The sequence below is a fragment of the Drosophila eugracilis genome, unplaced genomic scaffold, assembly GCF_018153835.1.
Source record: "Drosophila eugracilis isolate 14026-0451.02 unplaced genomic scaffold, ASM1815383v1 contig_129, whole genome shotgun sequence".
NCBI lineage: Eukaryota > Metazoa > Arthropoda > Insecta > Diptera > Drosophilidae > Drosophila > Drosophila eugracilis.
The window spans coordinates 29,882-51,824 of NW_024572084.1; the positions used below are offsets into that span (position 1 = coordinate 29,882).

A 21,943-nucleotide genomic window follows, 5' to 3' on the forward strand; every position below is an offset into this window, starting at 1 on the left:
CCGCCCCTATATATATTCTTGATCAGGATCAATAGCGAAGTCGATTGAGCCTCAGCGTAAGTTTATTTCAGCTTTCTGCCACGCCCACTCTAACGCCCACAAATCACGATAAACTAAAATCGCTGAAATCTCGAAAACTATTAGAGCTAGAAAGTTGAAATTCAGTATGTATAAACTTTGGATACGCGCACCAAGCTGAAAAGACGTTTTTCGCATTTTCAAGAAAACCTGATATCTCGGTAACTATAAGTGATAGAAAGTTCGGATTAAGCATGTAAATTTTTATGATGCCCCAAATGCAAATTGTTTTTTTTTCCATCTAGCCACGCCCACCCTAACGCGTACAAAACCCGAAAAACCAAAAATACAAAAATCTCAGGAACTAAAAGAGCTAGAAAGTTAGGCTTAAGAACACGTATTTTAGGGATGCCGCTGCAACTTCCCACGAGTTTTCAACCGGCCACGCCAACTCTAACGCCCACAAACCACGAAACACTGTGGCGTCTATAATAATATTATGAATACCTTCGTTTGACCTTGTATAACTTATTTCTGTTAATATCTATCGATTTTGCTACTTATGAAGAAATTTAGGTTATAATGGTTTGTGACGTCACTAGCAATTACTCAACATGCTTTCTCCGACAATAGGTGGCGCTTCGGTAATTTCCACTAACAAAATAAATATTTTCAAATTGTGTAAAACAGTAACGGGTATCTTTTAGTCGCGGCACACGACTAAATAGCGTTTGCTCTTGTTTTGTAATGTAGACAATACAGCTTCTTTATCTTTATTATTCGTTATTAGGGTCACCTGGTTGAGTAGCGTTACTCTCAATCTTTTCACTATCTTATTGCCCATTTTCTTAAAATTATCAATTGAAACGTGTTCAAAAATATTTTCCCATAGCGCCACTTTGAGTTGACTGATTTTGTTAATACTGGCCTTCTTTTCAATCCTTTGAAAGATTTGACTTAACATCATATTTGCTATATATTTTTTTCCATGTTTAAATAGTTAAGTTATGATTTACATGCAAGGGGACTACTTAAGGTACTTCGTTATTGTTTATGACTTGGTTGCTCATGCAATTCTATTTCTTTTTTTCCTGCGCAGGATTTTTGCCTACTTTTATTTCTGGTAGTGATTTTCAGTATCTTATCCTTTTTTTTCAGTGAAGTGTTTTCCGTAGATATATGGTCTAAAGTATAGCTGCTAGTTCTTGCTCTTTGCTTTTATTTCTTTTTTCCTTTGTGAATGCGTTCCATTATGTTCTTGTGTTAAGACAGCTCCGCATGCTTGTTTACTTGCATTCGTTGTTATGCACAATAATATGTTATGTACTGTAATAATGTTAGTTTCAGCAGTAATATTTTTGATACTCGAAGGCTTTTTGACATTGATCTGTCCATTTGAGTTTCACATTCTTTTAGCTTAATCGCGTTATATGATGAAATCCTGACATCAAATCTAAGCATGAAAAGTATTTTGTTCTACGTAGTTGATTGAGAATATCGTCTATTCTTGGTAATGGGAATTTATCGGAAAGATTTTTTTTTTATTAATTTATTTTGGTATGATTATTAATGGACTGTTATATTCTGAGACTGATGGTTCTATGATTTTTCTCTTCTATTAATTTGTCGACTTGTTTGTCTACTTCTTCTTTTTGACTGTGAGGAATTCTATAGTTCCTTAAGTATTTCTTTAAACTGAGGTGGAAAATTTCGATTCAGTGTGACTAAAGTTTCATTTTGGTTTCCATTTTTATAAGATTTAATTATGTTGTAATCAACCAATCGTTCAACTTTTAGGTTTTTTTTATAACAAAAAATGCGTTTGGAGATCGCAAAAAGCATGCAAGCCGGAATCATTGTGGGAGAAGGTTATACAGTGATGGAAGAAATAATAGAAACGAATTTTCACTTTGGGTTTAAATACGTATTTTTAATAAGGAACTTGGTGATGAGTGGAAATTTTAATTATATACGAGGTGTGTTCAAAAAGTAAGGTGACTCTTCAAATTTCGCGAATTTCAAATTTTTCGATTATCGATTTTTTTGTTTTGTTATATTGGTACACTCTTCCCTAACATCTGTACCAAGTTTCAATGGAACATCCTCTTTTGTTTGGTTGTGAGAGGCGTAAAGTTACAAGTTGTTTTGCGAGCTCGGCGATTTTTTGCTATCGAAAAATATGGATCAAAGGATTTGGATTTTTTGGCCAAAAACAACACCACAATAATGCCTCAGCCACCATATTCACCGGATTTGGCCCCATGTGACTTTTTCTTGTTCCCAAAACTGAAGATAATCGAAAAATTTGAAAAATTTGAAATTTGAAAAGTCACCTTACTTTTTGAACACACCTCGTATAACTTCTAAAAGGTTTCGATAATCGAAAAATTTGAAATTCGCGAAATTTGAAGAGTCACCTTACTTTTTGAACACACCTCGTATATATATATGTATTTTACACACTAGAAAACAAAAATGCATTTAACTTTATTCAATTAGCTAAATATATAATTTAGCTTATATATAATTTTATAAGTTAAATTTTATGTTTTTGACTTGGAAATAAAAATAGAAACGAACTGTCTAATCGTCATCAAAATTGACTAGTTTAGCAAAATTAACCATGAAATGTTTTCAGGTTTAATATTGTGTTGCGTTACCATGGTTTTTCAAAAATTCCGGCACACCTACGAGGCATAGACTCCACCAGATTGGAGCATATTGCTGGATCAATGGAGTACCACTCTTCCTGGACTTTCTCCCAGAAATGCTCCTTATTTTTTGGTTGATAAACACTTAAACGCTTTTTAAAGAATGCCCACTTCAAAGGCATTTCATCTTCGGCATATGTTAACATAACGTCCATCATTATGTTTAAATAGTCTATACCACAGATATTGCCTTTTATCCAATAAAGTGGACCAACACCTGAAGCAGAGAAACATCCCCATAGCATTATATTGCCACCTCCATGTTTGATCGTCCTTTTGGTGTATTTGCGATCGAATGCTGTGTTTTTTGGGCGTCTAACATGGAGGGTACCATCAGATCCAAAAAAATCAATTATTGTCTCATCTGACCAAAGGGCATTTTTCCTGTTCTGGCGGGTCTCATGGTTTTTGCAAAGCAGAGTTGCCTATCGATATGCCTCTTGCTCATAAAAGGATCTCTCCTTGCTGAATGCGCTTTTAAACCGTGCTCAATCATTCTGTTGCGAATGGTGCGACTCGTTACGGATGCGTCCATGTAGTTTTTAAAATCCTTCGACGAAATAAATGGTTCCTTTTTAGACTTCATTATAATTTTGATGCTTTTAACAAAATTAAATGATAAAATGTACAACAAATTTATCATAGCACTCCTTGTAATAAAAATATTCCAAATAATACCTTTTATTTTAATTTGAACAAAGAATAACCACAGTTTTTGACAAAATACGACCGCGTTTCTATTATTTTTTCCAACCTAAACACGATGTCTTCTGTCGAAGTTTCATGAAAAACCAAAATTGCGGACGAAAAGCGTTCAAAAAGAAGATCGTGATGAATTGCAGTCATCAATGTTACTAAATTATTGGGTTTCATAAATATTCCTAAAGCTAAAACTTAAAAAAAACGGCTTTAAGTTAAATAATAATATTCATTTCTATTATTTTTTTCATCACTGTATAGCGCATATAGCAAAGCAATTTTTTTTTAACTCGCAGTCGCAAACTGCCTTGAGCTTAATCCCAATTCCCTATCTTTTAGTTGACCATTGATCCTGATAAAGTTCATAAGTGTATTTCTTTTAGGGCTGAAAAGCTTTCTTCTTAAATTATCATTACCTAAATATCATTCCCCGCTTAAAATTTTATCAAATTTTGTATTTAGATATACAAACAGATTGCAGGAGGTTCACTTCTAGGTACACAATAATGCTTCCGTTGACTATTGTGCGACACAATACCGAACACATAAATAATAAAACAAGAAGAACTGCTACAATTGAGTGCCGCGACTATAAGATATCCGTTATGGTTTTACGCAATTTTAAAATATTTATTTTACTAGTGGAAATGGACAAAGCCACTCTCCATGTGAGGCATTATAACCCATATTTCTTCATAAATAGCAAAATAACGTTCCGATTTGAAATATCTTAAGTAAATCTATAAATATTAAGAAAAATGTCATATAAGGTCAATCAAAGACGGTTTGTGGGCTTTATAGTGGGTATGGCCAAATGAACATCTCTAAAATACGTATTCCTAAGCCCAACTTTCTAACTCTTATAGTTTCCGCATTTTTGGTTTTTTATATAGCTTTGCTTTTATTTATTGAATCTACTCTCATTTTTGAGACTAACAATAAGTTGAATCTTAACATTAAAATTTAACTAACAGTATACTAAGACTGCATTCTGGTTGCGAGTATCTCAAGTCGGTCGCTGGGTGGGTAAGTCATTGCGACGAAGACGTGGTTGGTTGCTTAACCTTGTTAGACTTCTCGCCAGGTGGTTAGGGTCCAACGATAGCTTGGTAAAGTACTTTTCCTTCTGTTGAGCGATCACTTCTTTAACTGGTAGAATGTTTAAGTTTCGGTGTATGTTTTCGTTGCGAAGGTACCAGGGTGCCCCAGTGATTGTTCTCAAGATCTTCAACTGAACTCACTGACAATGTCAATATTGCTATTGCAATAACTGATCCATAACTGAGAGCAGTACATCCATATAGGTTTAAGTACCGAGTTGTACAGCAGGACTTTATATTCAAGGCTAAGAGGAGACCGAGCGTTGATAAGCCAATGAAGGCTGCTGGCCTTTAGCTCTAGGTGTGTTCTTTTGGCTCCAATGTGCCGGCGCCATTTGAGTCTTCTGTCAAGATGTACTCCATTTTTTTTTTTGTTAATGTAAACAAAGTGAAAATGTTATTCTTTTGATTAACACACTGCAGCTTAATCTAATCGGTTTCTATAAAGTTAAGTACTTAGTCTAAGGGTACTTAGGGTAAGATATTTTTGTTTTTTTTTATATATTAATGTGTGAGGTAATATTTTTATGTCAAAATCCTGTCCGGCAGGTCTTGAGGGTGGTGTCGTTTAAGTGTTCTTTTGATTCGGTTGCTTGGTTCAGCGCTTATTGCAGCGGTGCCAAGTTTTCTGGCTAGTCCATTGGGGTGCCCATAAACCTGAAGTCCGTAGAAAAGACTTGGTGATAATTTTGACTTGTATATTTTCACCTTACAGCTAAGTGCCAGCTTGTTGCGTGGTGTGAGAAGCCAAGCCATCCGAGATACCTTGCTTCTGTAGGAGTGTTGAGTACAAGTACAAGTACAAGCAGCCAAGCTGCGGGGTAAAATTATTTTTGGCTGTGTATAGAAGGCCAGGGTGCCACACTCTGTCAAAAGCTTGATGGATGTCAAGGAAGGCAGCAATAGCATACTCCTTCTTCTCTAAAGCTTCTTAAGCAAAGTTGACAACTCTATATAGGAGTTCCATGTTGAAGACGAAAACAAAACTGATGTCTGAAGGTTCCTGGATTTGCAAATTAACCCCGCTCAGTTGTTCTAGGAAGACTCCTCTGGGAAGGAGTTGCAAGCGCTATGGGTTTTTCACAGGTGTGACAAGTAGGGTGTCTATGACGTATCCATTGATTATAAAAAAATCGAGTGCTGTCGGTGTGATCAGGGGTTATATGAGTAAAACGTGGGTTCACTAGTGGCAAGTATTTGGTAATGTCCACTCGCAATGACTTCTTGTAACTGCTTTCCTGCTACAGGCTCGTGAGTTACCCCACCATGCATTTTTGGCATTAAAGTCACCGCCAACAATAAATTTGCTTCCAAGTCCAGCCAGCAAGTATTTAAATTCTGAACGAATTCATCTTTTAGTTGGAGGTAGATATATCGCCGCTAATGTGACATTTCATTCTGAAGTCTGTAGTTGGACACTCTGAATCTGTCTTTCGTTGGTAGGGGCGGATGCAGTACTCTGTGACCACCTCTACTATTGCCACTGGGCTGATGGGCATGGTAGATAATATGGCCTGGTAAGTAGATGCGCTGACCATCGCGCATGTGAGTTTCTGACAAGCATTATGTCAATGCTATTTACGTTGAGGAAAATTAGAAGCTCTTTGGATATGCGAATTAAACCACGAGCGTTCTACAATCCAATAATTAATATTGGTTGAATCATTTCGGCAGGTATGTTACTTCGTTTGCTTGCGGGAGTGTTGTTTAAAGTAATCGGCGGGCAGTTTTGCCTGTTCAGGGTGAACGTAACGTGCTTGCATTTTAGTTCATTCACATTCTGATTTGCCATTTTTCGACATCGAGCATATAAAGAGCTAGTTGCAGAGTTGCTTGCATCGGGCATTTTAAGCGGCTAAGAATAGCTGTATCATCGTCAAACTTAGATATTGTATCCGTGTGCTTGTCGGGATGTCTGCTGTGTAGAGAACATATAATCTTGGCCCTAGCATGCTACCTTGACTTCGACAATGTAATCGTCAGATATAGCAGTGTTGCACCTCACAACAAAATTTCTGTCGTAAAGGTAAAAATCTCAAAAAGCTTGTGGGTGCAGTAGGGGAGCATTGTCTTGATCTTGTACATTAGACCTTCTATCCAGACTCTATCAAATGCTTGAGAGACATGTAAAAATATGGCAGTACAGTACTTTTTTTTTCGAACGCGTTCCGAATTTCTGATGTTATTCGTTTGACCTGTTCAATTGTTCCGTGCTTTTCACGAAACCCAAATTGATTTGACGGGATTTCTTCCTTGATTCTCAGGCATGTGTTTATCCGAGTCATTAGGCATTTTTCGAAGAGTTTAGATAGGCATAAGAGTAGGCTTATGGGTCTAAACGACATGGGGATTGTGTGGTCTTTTCCCGGCTTTGCTCTCATTATTATAATAAACTTTTTCCACCTCACTGGAAAGCGGCCAAGTTTTGCGATGACGTTGAAAAGTTTGGTGAGAGTGCAAACGGCGCAGTATGGGAACTCAATTATCATTTTGGGAGTTATGAGGTCGCAGCCAGGGGATTTTTTTCGGATTCAATTGACTTTTGATGATGCTAACGATTTCGTTTGGGCGAAACTCAATTGGCTCATGTGGAATTTTTAATAGGCAGTACGGTTTCTTTCGGTGAGCTCAGAGTTGGGTGAGCTCCCCATAGTGACTGTTTTGTACTAGAAGTTGACAATTGCTCTATGTAGCGGCGGTGGACATATGTTTCTTCTTGCTGTAGAGCTTGAGTAAGTTGACGTGAGGTATGTCTTCAGTTTTGCTCTGGAGATAGCGATCTGTGGAATTGCCACTCTCGACGTTTCAAGGACGAGCTGTTCGATTTGTAGATTTGTCTTCTTTTGATTGCATTGTGTGTTTATGGTTTGAGGTGTTGAAGCTCGAGCTGCTGAGACGAGTACAGACTCTAGTGATTTAACATAGCTTTCTACATTAGCTTCATCGTTAAGATGAGGACTTAGCTCAATGTGTGAGCTAAGATACTTTCTGTACTTAACCCAATTGGTTTTCTGTGAGGTCATTTTAAATAATTGATCCAATGGTTTTGGATTTCGGAGTAAAATAAACAGGATAGGCGAGTGATCAGAAGAAAGATCCGAAAGGCATTTGGCGCTTATCAGATTTAGGAATGTTTTTGGTAATCGCAAAGTCTATTAAATCGGGTATAGTTACTTTGGGTCCACCTTACAGTATGTTGGTGTGCTAGAAGAAACATAGTCGAGCTTGTTCTTGGCCTTGATATTTGCATTGTAGAGCTGCTTTCCTTTTGGAGTGACGATACGAGATCCCCAGTGTGTGTGCTTGGCATTGTAGTCTCCTGCTGCTATGAAGTGGGTTCCTAGTGAGTATAAAAACTGGATAAACTCATCTTCAGCTATAGTAAAGCGAGGGGGCAGTATACGGCGGTTAGTGTAAGTTTCTTGCCATTATTTAGTTGTATGTTTATAGTAGTGGTGCTTAATACGACTTTTGATTAGAATTCCAGTCCTACGATGTGCTTTACCATCTGGATGATTTGTTCCGTAGAAAGAATATCCTCGTAGTTGAAAATTGTATCTGTTTTTAAGGTGTGTTTCTGAAAGCAGCATTACGTCAATTTGATTGTCAAGAAGGAATTGAGCTAACTCGAGCTTATGCTGCGAAACGCCGTTAGCGTTCCACGTAGATATCCGTAGGGAAGACATTATTTGGAATGTTGTGAAACTAGCATTTGAATCAATAGATTTTGGTTTCGCATCAGATATAGTTGTGGGTAAGGCATTATTGTAGGCTACATATCAAAGCTTCAAAATTGCTTTTTGGCTTCCGACAATTGATGCTGCTGAGCCGTGTTCGGTTCTTGGTATGCTGATTGCGGAAATGAACTTTTTGAGGCTGGGGTAGCCAGTCCCGTTTTTAAAGCACTTGCGTATTTCACTGGCTGCAGTCGAGAAAAAGACTTCAGGGTTTGATCTGGAGGCTGTCAACTGTTTATTTTGGGTGCGGGCAGTAATTCCTCTCTGGTGGATGCGACTTTTCAGCTCCTTATAAACTGGACAACCTCTATAGTTAGCAGTGTGATTGCCACCGCAGTTGCTGCAGTTTTTCGAGTTGTAGTCATCTTTGCTCGCTGGGCAGTGTGCGGAGTCATGAAGGTATGGTATAACCACCGGGAGATTGCGTTTGTGCGGTCCAAGTGTCGGGCGCCAGCCCGAAAAAAAACTACAACAATGGACGAACCACCGGACATAAGAAGTGGTACATCAATGTACAGCAAAAACCCAGGCGAACCAAAATTCATTATCTTAACGGACCAGACAACAAATCCCTCGAAAATCTTGACCCTTTCATACTTAAAAAACGATTGACTTTACATTCGATGGTGAGGTGCAGTCTTGCACCGTGCCGGATACATTTCGATGAAAACTAAAAACACCTTACAAGCAAACAAATTACTTAAAATAAACAAAATTGCAAACATTGAAGGAACTCTCTCTGAGCACAAAACCCTAAATTTCTCGAAAGGAGTAATATATTTCAACGAAAAATATTAAAAAAAGAGCAGTTCACGACTGAAACTGGTCTAATAATTATTACATTTGCTTCAATTACCCTCCCAGAATACTTTAACATTGGATACGAAAAAATATGCGTACGACCATATATCTCGATGCCCTTAAGGTGCATGAGATGCTTACGCTTTGGACACCCAACACCAACTAATGAACTGCTCTGATAATGTTCATACAGAGATAAATGAGACATGCCACTATGAAAAAGCTGCATTAACTGCATAAGCATCGCCCATTCCGACTCCAAACACAGCCCACTAGACCACAACTGTCCAACATTCAAAAACCAACAAGAACCAACAAACGTTAAAATTACAGAAAAAGTCGATTACAAAACAGCACTTACAATATACCACACTTGCCATAACCATCCACTTCCAATAAACTTCGCCTCAATTGTATCAAAAAATCTAACCAACACTATAACACCAAACAACAACATCAACACTCAGCAATCATAATAAAAACGCGCAAGATACCCGCCAAAGCAAACCACCTACATCTTACGACAACATCTTAACCATCACCCACACAAGACCTACACTAACTCGACCAGCAACCCCAGCAGAAACATTCATCATGGATTTCGACACTCCTACTAACTCCAAACATATGACAAGCGTAAAAACACAGGACCCTAAACTCCAAATTTTCTATAACAGCAAAAACAAAACACTTACTACAAACCTAAAACCGACGAAAGCTGATCAAACAAAAATAAAAAAGCCAGACCCAGCAGCAGACAACAAATAGGCACAAAATCAATCAAAACAACCAATCAACCTTTAAAATAACCATGAAAATTGTTTGAAAATTGAAAATTGAAAATTACGGCGAACTACAATAATAGCATTACAAGAAACTCATATAAAATACCTCAATATACCAATACCTATTAAATAATCCATAATAAAAAAACTCCCCATTATCATCTCCTAATCATTAAATAACACCTACCTCTTTTAATAGCATTACAAGAAACTCATATAAAATACCTCAATATACCAATACCTGTTAATTAATCCCTAATAGAAAAAAACTCCTCATCGTTACACGGAGGCGTAACCATCCTGGCTCATAAATCTCTGCAAACCAAAGAAATCACCCAAAACGATGACTTTGACGCAGTATGCTTAGAAGTGACCTTGAACATCAAATTCAGACTTATTTCGGCATACATCGCTCCAAACAAATCGTTCTCACTACAAAACCTTCAGGCTGTATTAGACAACTTTCCCACACCCACAATTGTCACTGGTGACTTTAACGACTGGCACAAAAACTAGGGCTCAAAGCTAAACAATCCTAGTGGGAAAATACTAGAGAAATACATAATACAATCTAACTACATTCTTCTAAACGATATGCCTCTAACACATTTCAACACATACAACTCACTAACAAATGTCGATCTGACTCTCGGCAGCTCACTCCTTAGAATTGACAGTACCTTGAGCACAGAAGATAACCTTTTTGGAAGCGATCTCTTCCCAATCATAATTAACTTCTTCACATAAAATACTGCTAACCTACAATCAACCACACGAAAACCCACTTTCATTATGGATAAGGCAAATTGGCATAAATTTGCCAAGCCAACAGAAAACTTCTTTGCGCACCGACCACAAAACACAAACATAAACAAAGAAGCTGCAACAATACAAAAAATTATCCTTTCGAGCGCTCACAAGGCAATACCACAAACACACCCAACGGGTAAAAATCTCAAAAAACTGCGAGACGATAAAATGAAACAAGAGGAAACGCTATAGTCGAGTGCCGCGACTTTAAGATACCCGTTACTGTTTTACAATATTTTAAAATATTATTTTGCTAGTGCAAATTCACAAGGCGCCACCTATTGTCACAGGAAGTATGTTGAGTATGCTTATAGTGACGTCACTGCCCATGTGAGGCCTTATAACCTTAATTTCTTTATAAATAGCGAAATAATGTTCCGATTTGAAAAATCTTTGGTAAATCGATAGATATTAACAGAAATAAGTTATACAAGGTCAAACGAAGGCATTCATAATAATAATTTAGACGCCACAGTTTTCCGCGGTTTGTGGGCGTAATAGTGGTAGTAGTTTTTGAGATTTTTGCGTTTTGGCTTTTCCAGGTTTTGTGGGCGTTAGGGTGGGCGTGGCTGGATGGGAAAAAATTAATTTGCATTTGGAGCATCATAAAAACCTACATGCTTAATCCGAACTTTCTATCTCTTATAGTTACCGAGATATCAGCTTTTCTAGAAAATCCGAAAATCGTCTTTTGAGCCTTGTGGGCGTATGGGTGGGTGTGGCCGGATAATAGTACCACCATAAGATGCGCTGGCATCTAAAGATTATAAATTCTGAATTTCAACTGTCTGGCTCCTATAGTTCCTGAGATTTCAGCATTTTAGTTTTTAGTTTGCGATTTGTGGGCGTTAGAGTGGGCTTGGCAGGATGCTGTAGTAAACTTGCACTGCGCAGGGACCATAAGAATCTTCATGGTTAATCTCTCTTTTGTATCTCTTATAGATCTCGGCGTTCATACGTACAAACGGACGGAGGCCAAGGTCAAACTAAGGCATTCATAATAATAATTTAGACGCCACAGTTTTCCGCGGTTTGTGGGCGTAATAGTGGTAGTAGTTTTCGAGATTTTTGCGTTTTGGCTTTTCCAGGTTTTGTGGGCGTTAGGGTGGGCGTGGCTGGATGGGAAAAAATTAATTTGCATTTGGAGCATCATAAAAACCTACATGCTTAATCCGAACTTTCTATCTCTTATAGTTACCGAGATATCAGCTTTTCTAGAAAATCCGAAAATCGTCTTTTGAGCCTTGTGGGCGTATGGGTGGGTGTGGCCGGATAATAGTACCACCATAAGATGCGCTGGCATCTAAAGATTATAAATTCTGAATTTCAACTGTCTGGCTCCTATAGTTCCTGAGATTTCAGCATTTTAGTTTTTAGTTTGCGATTTGTGGGCGTTAGAGTGGGCTTGGCAGGATGCTGTAGTAAACTTGCACTGCGCAGGGACCATAAGAATCTTCATGGTTAATCTCTCTTTTGTATCTCTTATAGATCTCGGCGTTCATACGTACAAACGGACGGACGGACAGACGGACATGGCTCAATCGACTTCGCTATTGATCCTGATCAAGAATATATATACTTTATAGGGTCGTAAACGCTTCCTTCTACCTGTTACATACTTTTCAACGAATCTAATATACCCTTTTATTCTACGAGTAACGGGTATAACCATTAATTGCGTCACATTTTGGTTACCCCGACGTGTTTATTATGTTCAGTTTAAAAGTGCCACGGAAACTTGTTGTTTTCTGTTATAATAACCATGCACTTAAATTACCATCTATGGCTCTGTTTTGAATTTGCGGACTTGGCCTTAGCGTGCACCTTTCGTGCATCTCCTTAGTGCTCCGCCGACTACGTGTGCCCTGTGCCGTATCTTGGCTACCGCCAACATTCTCGTCCGTGACCGATCAGGAGCCTTTCTTACCTACCGAGCGCTACTTGATTCCGGTTCACAAGTTCATCACATCATTGAACCATATTATCACAAAGCCAACACAAAACGCTCGGCTGGTTAGTTGTAATTATTTTGTTACAAGATTTTAAGTAGCAGACAATTTGAGACATAATTAGTTATAATTAATAATAGATTCCAACACGAGAGAGGCGCGAGCGGGAGAGGAACCGTTTATCGCGAAAGACGAGAAATAGGAGAATCTGAAAATAATTTAAGTAAATTGAGAGTTTAAACATAAGAAACAAAAGCTACACAGTTTAGTTCACTGCGCGGAAGGCAAACGGCTGAAGGTTTTATTTATACAAAGAAATTCGTATCGGTTTAAGCGTATATTTGTAAATAGCCAACAAAGTTAATGCGAGTAGAAAAAAACACGTCCGTTCGCTTCGGAAGAGAATCGCTTTTTGAAAATGAGAAAACCGTCTTTTGAGCTTTGTGGGGTATGGGTGGGTGTTTCCGGATAATTGTACCACTATAAGATGCACTGGCATCTAAAGATTATACATACTGAGTTTCAACTTTCAAGCTCTAATAGTTCGGCGATTTTAGTTTTTTTCGATTTGTGGGCATTAAAAGTGGGCGTTGCAAGATGCTGTAATAAACTTGTGCCAATTTCCGTGCCACCGTATCGGACGTTTTGGCCCGAGGCGATTCCGCCTTACATTATTGCTGTGAAAGTTGTCATGTCAGACTTTCTTAAACTTAATATTCTTATCTCTGATTTTGACTGGTCCGATCTCTACGCATGCAATGATATGACTTCAGCTTTAAACATATTCTACCATGCATTAAACCTAATTTTTATATATGTGTTCCGATGAGGTACCCGTCCAGAACGGATAACCCTCCTTGGTATACCAAGGGCTTAAGCACCTTAAAAAATATAAAGTTCAGGCTTCAGAACAAATACTTAAAAACTAGAACTCCGCTTAGTTACTCTCAATACTTATTTGCTCGGGCAATCCTCTTCTCAAACTGTTTAACCTCTCGCTTGAAACGACTACGTTTCCCCCTATTTGGAAGGAATCTTTCATCATTCCTTTACACAAGAAAGGGAAAACTTCGGATGCTGGTAATTATAGAGGTATCTCTAAATTATCAGCAATTCCTAAACTCTTTGAGAAAATTATTGTGCCCCATTTGCAACACCAGTGTAGATCAATAATATCTCCACATCAACATGGTTTTATGGCTCGACGGTCTACAACTACAAACTTGCTTGAATTTACTTCTTATGTCATTACTGGGTTCCGAAAAAGTCTTCAGACAGATGTCATCTACACTGACTTTAGTAAAGCATTTGACTCAGTAAATCACTCACTTTTAGTTCATAAACTTGACTTAATCGGATTCCCATGCGATCTTCTTAAGTGGGTTGAAAGTTATCTGACTGGTAGAACGCAACGTGTTTTATTTTAAAGATGTCTTGTCTGGTCCGATTTATGCTTCATCCGGTGTCCCTCAGGGAAGCCATTTAGGTCCGCTATTTTTCACATTATTCATAAATGACCTTCCAATCGCTTTAACAAATTCTTTTATTTTAATGTACGCAGATGATGTGAAACTTTGTATTCAATATAATGATGCGTGCTACCAGAGAAAACTACAATCTGACCTTAACAACTTTCAATTTTGGTGCTCTGCAAACTTACTAAATCTTAACGGCTCTAAGTGTAAAGTAATGACCTTCAGTCGCTCTAAGCCGTTAATATCCACTTATACACTTTGTGGTGTAACCCTAGATAGAATTAAGCTAGTAGACGACTTAGGTGTCCTATTGGATGCCAAACTTACATTTTCCGACCACATTTTTTCCATGGTTAACAAAGCCAGAGGTGTGTTAGGTTTTATAAAAAGATGGTCGAAAGAATTTAATGACCCTTACGTAACCAAAACTTTATTTGTCTCTCGTTCGTCCGATCTTAGAGTATGGATCTTGCGTCTGGAACCCCAGTACGCGGTCCACCAAGACCGTATAGAATCAATTCAAAAAAGCTTTCTCTTATTTGCTCTTCGTGGCCAAAATTGGGATGCAAACTTACATCTTCCCTCCTATAAAAGCAGACTATTACTAATAAACTTACCTACCCTTGCTAACCGTAGGACAATGCTTGGCGTTGTCTTTATTAACAATCTTATTAGTGGAGACATTGATAGTCAAGCCCTATTAGGTCGCTTAAACATCAATGTGCCCGCTAGACCCACTAGAAACTATATTCCCTTATCCTTGAGACATTGCAGCTCGAACTTTGCCCTTCATGAACCATTTAGGGTATTATGTTCGAGTTACAATACCCTCTACAACATTATATCCAATACTTCTCCTACTAACATAAAAATCGTCTTACTAAACCACTTAGCTCATATTTAATTAATTTATTTATTTAATATTCCACTCGGTACTATCCCCGTGTTCCGAGCCGTACGATAGACGGCAGCGCCCCTCGGTCGGTTGGGCGGGAGGTGGGTTGCACGTTAAGCAACGGGAGTCGCGAAAAAAAAAAAAAAATCTCGGTAACTATAACACTCTTACGCCCACAAAACCCGGAAAACTGTTACGTCACTATCAGTTACTCAGCTTTCTCTGACAATAGGTGGCGCCTTGTGAATTTCCACTATCAAAATGATTATTTTAAAATTGTGTAAAACAGTAACGGGTATATTAGGCTCGGCACTCGACTATAGCGTTTCCTCTTGTTTTATTTATAATATATTTGTTGTTTGTTTCACATTTGTTTTAAATTCTACTGGTTATCATAAGCTTAAAAAAATTTAGAAGTCAAAAAAATAAAATATTTAAAATTTTAAGGGTTACATTTTCTGACACAACTTTTCGCTGTCAATATTTTCTGCTTTCGACCAGCGCACCGTTTTTTTTCTTTGTATGTTTTCATTTAATAAATTCGTAATATTCTCTAAGTTGCTTGAAAAAAATTTAACAGCCAGCTGAGCGCCAAATATTTTTTAACAATGTGACTTTGTATAGGGATTAATTTTCATAGATAAATTGCTGGGTATTGAGCGGCTACACTGTCAACATCTTATTTGCTACGCTTTGGAAGCGAAAAATATAATTTTGTTTGGGTACTTATAAATAAATATAAAATATAATATATATATATAAATAATAATAATATATAAATACTTACCACCGTATTCAAGTCAATAACCCATAAACAGGTGCTGTTAAAAGGAACCAATTATTCATCCGATGGATGAAATATTTCCAAATACATTTTTATTGTATATTTATTGACACAAATTACTGTTAGATAACTTGGGCGCGGGAAGGAAAGCATTATTTACCTGCTCTTTTTATTATATTATCAAACAGGCGAGACGGTTAAACTAAAATATACATTTTTATATTATAGACGGCAAAGTTTCCCGCAGTTTGTGGGCGTGACCGTATGATAGTTCCTGAGATCTCAATGATTTCAGCTTTTGCTGTTTTGTTGTCGTAGATAAAGCGTGGCCGGGTGATGAATCCTAAGATTCTAGCTCTTATAGTTACCGACATCTAACCATTTTTAGATTTCCGCGTATTTTGGGAGTTAGAGTGGGCTCGTCCAGATGGAAAAAAAATATACTTCAGTGGCATGCTTAATCCCATCTTTCTATCACTTAAAGTTCCTGAAATCTGAGCGATCTTAGTTTCTCAGCGCTCAGACGAACAAACTGACAGACAGACTCGATTCAAGAATATAAATACTTTAAAGGGCGAGAAAAGCTTCCTTTTGACTGCTACATACTTTTTAACGAATTTAGTAAATCGCCTATCTTTCGTATCCCATAATGGTAAAGTTGTTTTAGCTTTCTTTTTAAAGAGAAATTCTCAAATATAAAATTAAAGTGATACAATTAGAACACATTGTAGCGTAGGATATCCCTTTTATTTTCGTTATGAAAAAGTTTAAGCAATGACAAACTCAATAAATATTCCTTAGAGAGTGATATTAAAACAAGCCTATCGAGAAACACTTACATAGACTTAAAAAACTTATATAGATATAAATTTATGTTAAATATAATTTTTTTATTTTTAGCATAGCAAAGCTGCAAACACAACGCCTTTGGAACACCAAGGAAATTCCGATTGCTTGAAAATAAAAACGTATGAACCATTACTACCCGTATGGCTGGCAATTATCATCATTGTCACATGCTTATCCTTCTCAGCTTTATTTTCTGGGCTTAACTTGGGCTTAATGTCAATGGACCGCACAGAATTAAAGGTGATAAACGTAAACGTTAGTGAGAATTATTATTTACATTGTAAAATACTAGATTCTGCGAAACACCGGCACAGAAAAAGAAAAAAAATATGCGTCGAAGATTGCCCCAGTTCGAGATCAAGGTAATTATCTTTTGTGCAGTATTCTGTTGGGTAATGTGTTGGTTAACTCAACCTTTACCATTCTGCTGGATGGATTAACTTCTGGACTTTTTGCGGTTATATTTTCCACATTGGCCATCGTACTATTTGGTGAAATTACGCCACAGGTAAGCTTACAATCAAGATCCCATAACAGCTATATGTAAAATCGTATATATTGTATTCGTTCAAAAGTATGCAACATATATATATATATATATATATATATTCATATATATATATTTGATTAACCAACAGTCAAGTCGATTAAGACATGTCTACCTGTCTGTCCGTCTGTACGAACGCTAAGATCTCAGGAACTATAAGAGATACAAAGTTCGGATTAAGCATGCTGATACCTACGCAGAGCAAATATTTTCACAGTTCATAAAGAAATGGAAGTTATAAGGACTATTTACTTTTTGACAATAGGTGTCGCTGCGTCAATTTTTAAATATATTAAAATTGAATTAAATATATTAAATTTATATATAAATATATTATTGGGTAAGACAGTCACTGCTATCTTATTTATAGTCGTGGGGCTCGACTATAGCGCTTCTTCTTGATTTATGTTATGTTTTTTTTATCGAAAGAAATTCATATTTTTGTATAAAAATTATATGAAAATGAATGAGAACCTACGAATGAAATCGTGCTTTAATAATGTTAATATTTTTACCTATCCGAACATCGAAATTACAGGTAATTAAAGATAAACAGGGAGCTTTAGGTGGGGGGATAAGTGCCCAAAATTTTTATTGCAATTGCAATTGAAATTGCGATGATTTAAAATCATTGCTTTTTATAAATAAGCGTCAAATAATACCGGTCTGTCGGAACTAAGTGATCCCTGTATTAACTCCGAACCTTTGCGATTTTCCCCTCTAAGTGTAGAGTCATAGGTTTGGTAAGTTTTTCAGAATTTCGAACAAAATTCTGTAGTATATTTGTTATTTAAAAAAAAATGTTAAATTTTTGATCTTTATTGAGTCGTTTTACTCTAGTGAGAATGGCGATGTGTATTTATGTGGGGTTTTATTTATATTTCATTTAAGTTTATATTATATTGCTTAAGTAACTTATAATTATGTTACACTATTTAATCTGAATCGGCGTCGCGTCTTAGTTGCTCCTCATGAGCACGTCTTTTCTTCGTCAAGTCATCGCGATCCTTATGTCGGTAGCTTCGTTCTTCTCGTCGTCGTCTTCCTCGTCTGCGTCTTATCGTGTCCTTCGCCAGATGGTCAGTTGTTTACTTGGGTTCTACTTCGTTATCAGGGTCTTCATCTGTTCTTCTAAACAATTCTAACATTTATATTCTGGTCAAACACTCAACTTATTTGTTGTTGGATGCCTTCCCCTTCGTGTGGCCAAGCCTAAAAGAGCTAGAAAATACGTGTTTTTCGTCAGTTGTGTTTATATATATATAACATAAGAATTTTTTTTTATAAAGTTGGAAAAGCTCATACTGTGTTTATTCGACCAATTTCATATATTCAAGTCTAGAATCGTTAGACAAAACACTGATGGGAGTGAAGTCGTTCTCATTAAACTTTTTTACATTAAAGAAGAAGTTGATTTTTAATATACTTTAAAACTCGGCTATCGAAACGAACGGCAAGTGCGTTTGAAAGGAAGTTCTTTTTCACGCTACAACAGAAAAGGTGAGAGAAGAGCGCCGGCCGAATTCTCCTGAGCAAAAACAATTTTTTAGGTCCTGGCCCCCTCTTTACATGACAAAAATTCCATATCTGCGCAAACACACCCCCTCTGAAGGGAAGACGTCCTTCAGGACAGCGCTAGTCCGATAGGCCTCGAGTTTTGTACCGCATCCACGCTGACGATGACAGTTCCGAGGCTGAACCAAAGCTGCGTCGAAAACAGCGCCTGTTGATTAGTGGGGCCCGCCATTAAGGTGTCATTCAACTCTCGATCGAAAAGAACGATAGCAGACGGCACGTGCAGTCGTAAGGGAGTTCTTTTTGTAACTAATTTATTTCTTCTGATTTCGCTTACATGCAACGACAAAAAAGATGAGAAGGTGAGCGGCGGACGATTTCGGCTGGGCTTTATTAGGTCCCGCTCCCCTCTTTACTTGAAAAAATTACATATCTAAGGGAAAAACGAAGAAAAGCTTTTGGGTCTTTGTTGGTAAAGAAGCTGATATATTTCAGAAGACTACATTTATTTTATGCATTATAAAATCCAACAGTTATGAAGAAATCATCTTCAAAAATAAATAAACAGAAAGCCTTTGCAATGTGCTATGCACGTGTTCTACCTGCATTGGAGACAGTGTAGAGAAGGTGCGATTGAGATACTAACTTTAATGTTATTGTTCAGCGAATCTGATATCGTTTAGTTATTTAATGCTTAAGCGTTTTCAAATATATTTATTTTGTCTTGAAAAAAATCACGATTTAAAGCTGACTTTAGATCTTCAATAGATCTCGGGGTCACGAAGAATTTGTCAATAGTGAAAAAATGGCTTGACAGTTTCTGGTTCATGCAAAACGTTGTGGAACCTCCACCCTCTATCATTGCGAGTGTATGCAAACATCAGTGAAAGGCTTGAACACCGTTATAACCTCTTCCAGCTCATCGAAAAGGGCATCTATACATACAAAACTGCCAGTAGGTTATCTTTGCAAAATATTTCCGCATTGGGTTCAACAATGCGCGTTTTCCACCTTTTAATCTTTGCATTAGGATTGGACTCCGATTCTTCGAAGGTTAAAATATGATGGTCAGTAAAGATGTATATACTTTTAACACAATACAGATGTTGCCTTAGCTATTTCAAACGGCTTTTGAAGTCAGGATATCTGAGCATGACATTCAAATCAGTTGCTAATAATCATCGATCTGTTATTGGTTATTGAAATAGGTCTGCGGCTATTAAGAAATTAAGTTGCAAAGCCGGTAGACCGGAGTTTATTGTTCTGGTTTTGACAGTTAAAGAAGTTTGAATACCCGCCCTCCTGCGGATACTGGCCTCGCCATCTGTCTTCGCATCCTTAAACACCCTCTATCGAACGCAGCATCCGCTTTCGAATCCGCGGCACCAAAAAGAGACAGCTTTCTACGATGAGCATCAGCGAAGGGAGTGGCCACGGTAGTGGGATTCGGAATCCAAATCGGAACGAAAATGGAGATGGGATTCTCAGCCTGATGCAGGACCTGCAAAACAAGAACAACTTCCTCGAGAATTTGTTTAGCAAGTTCTGAAAGTCCATTATCAAGACGAATTCCAATCTCAAATTGCAACTGAGTAAAGTCAAAAGGAAGAATGCCAAGGCAAAGCCCGGTTGTGCCTACCAATAAACGGAGATTGAACAGGTGGTCAACTTAATTACTCTCGGGATTTGGATATTGATTTGCGCTTATCCAGTGCCAGGTTTCCAGGCACCCGCTCCTTTGCTCACGCTCGAGAACCAAGCCACTCGGCCATACTTTTCTGCATAGAATTGATCATTTGGCTAATGCAATGCTTACCAGCAGCTCTTTCATGATACGTTCTTCTACCTGGTAATATGTCTGGCCCCAGCTCTAGTTGTTGTGTTCACTGGCCACCACTTCCATGGGATGCTGCAGCTGAAATTCGGCGGCGCTTTCTATATCGTGAGCATCGTATTCTTCAAGGTGGACGGAATGATACCGATGGCTCATGCCACTTGGCATGATATAAAAACATATATATATTAGGTTGTCAAAAAAAGTCTTGCGGTATTTTTATTGAATTTTTAATTGTTCATAAAATTGGTTACAATAATGCGATTCAAGTCAAATATGCGCCGTTTTGTTCGATGACTCGTTCCCAACGAGATGCCAACTTCATAATGCCCCTCTCATAGAAGCTCGCTTCCCAATTGGCAAAAAACTCGGAGAGCCAATTTTCACAGAACTCTCTTGTGGCCAACTTCAGATTACCAAGCGCGTTCGCCATGGACAGATACAGGTGGTAATCACTTGGTGCAGTTCCGGACTATACGGTGGATGCAAAAGAACCTCCCACACACAGAAGAACCTTCCTGGCCGTCAATCCAGGCTTGGCCCCCGTCTGGGCCGTTTCGCCGCTTTTCGACCACGACCGTTTGCGCCTTACGTTATCGTAAGTGACCCACTTTTCATCGCCAGTCACCATACTCTTCAAAAACGCGTTGATTTTGTTGCGATTTAGAAGCCATTCGCATGCGTCAATACGGTCAAAGATGTTTTTTTGCGTCAATTCGTGTGGCACCAATACATCGAGCTTCTTAGTGACTCCAAGCTTCTTCAAATGGTTAATATCGGTTTAATGACTCATGCCCATCTCTTGACCGATGCTACGGCTGCTACTATGCCGGTCTCTTTCGATCAATTTAGCCTTCCGGAGCTTGGCGCATCTTCGACCACTTCTACACCAGAACGAATACGTTGATACCATCGTTGTGTGGTGGAAATGGAAACTGTATCGGGTCCATAAACTGCACAAATTTTATTGGCGGCTTGAGATGCATTTTTTTTTTTTCGCGACTCTCGTTGCTTAACGTGCAACCCACCTCCCGCCCAACCGACCGGAACACTGGGATAGTACCGAGTGGAAAATTAAATAAATAAATAAATTAAATATGAGCTAAGTGGTTTAGTAAGACGATTTTTATGTTAGTAGGACAAGTATTGGATATAATGTGGTAGAGGGTATTGTAACTCGAACATAATACCCTAAATGGTTCATGAAGGGCAAAGTTCGAGCTGCAATGTCTCAAGGATAAGGGAATATAGTTTCTAGTGGGTCTAGCGGGCACATTGATGTTTAAGCGACCTAATAGGGCTTGACTATCAATGTCTCCACTAATAAGATTGTTAATAAAGACAACGCCAAGCATTGTCCTACTGTTAGCAAGGGTAGGTAAGTTTATTAGTAATAGTCTGCTTTTATAGGAGGGAAGATTTAAGTTTGCATCC

The 21,943-nt window shown here is 37.9% G+C and overlaps 1 pseudogene; it reads left to right on the plus strand.

Moving 5' to 3' along the window:
* The first annotated feature begins 17,770 nt into the window (after window positions 1-17,770).
* On the plus strand, window positions 17,771-20,718 carry LOC121530297 (annotated as a pseudogene).
* Window positions 20,719-21,943: the final 1,225 nt, after the last annotated feature.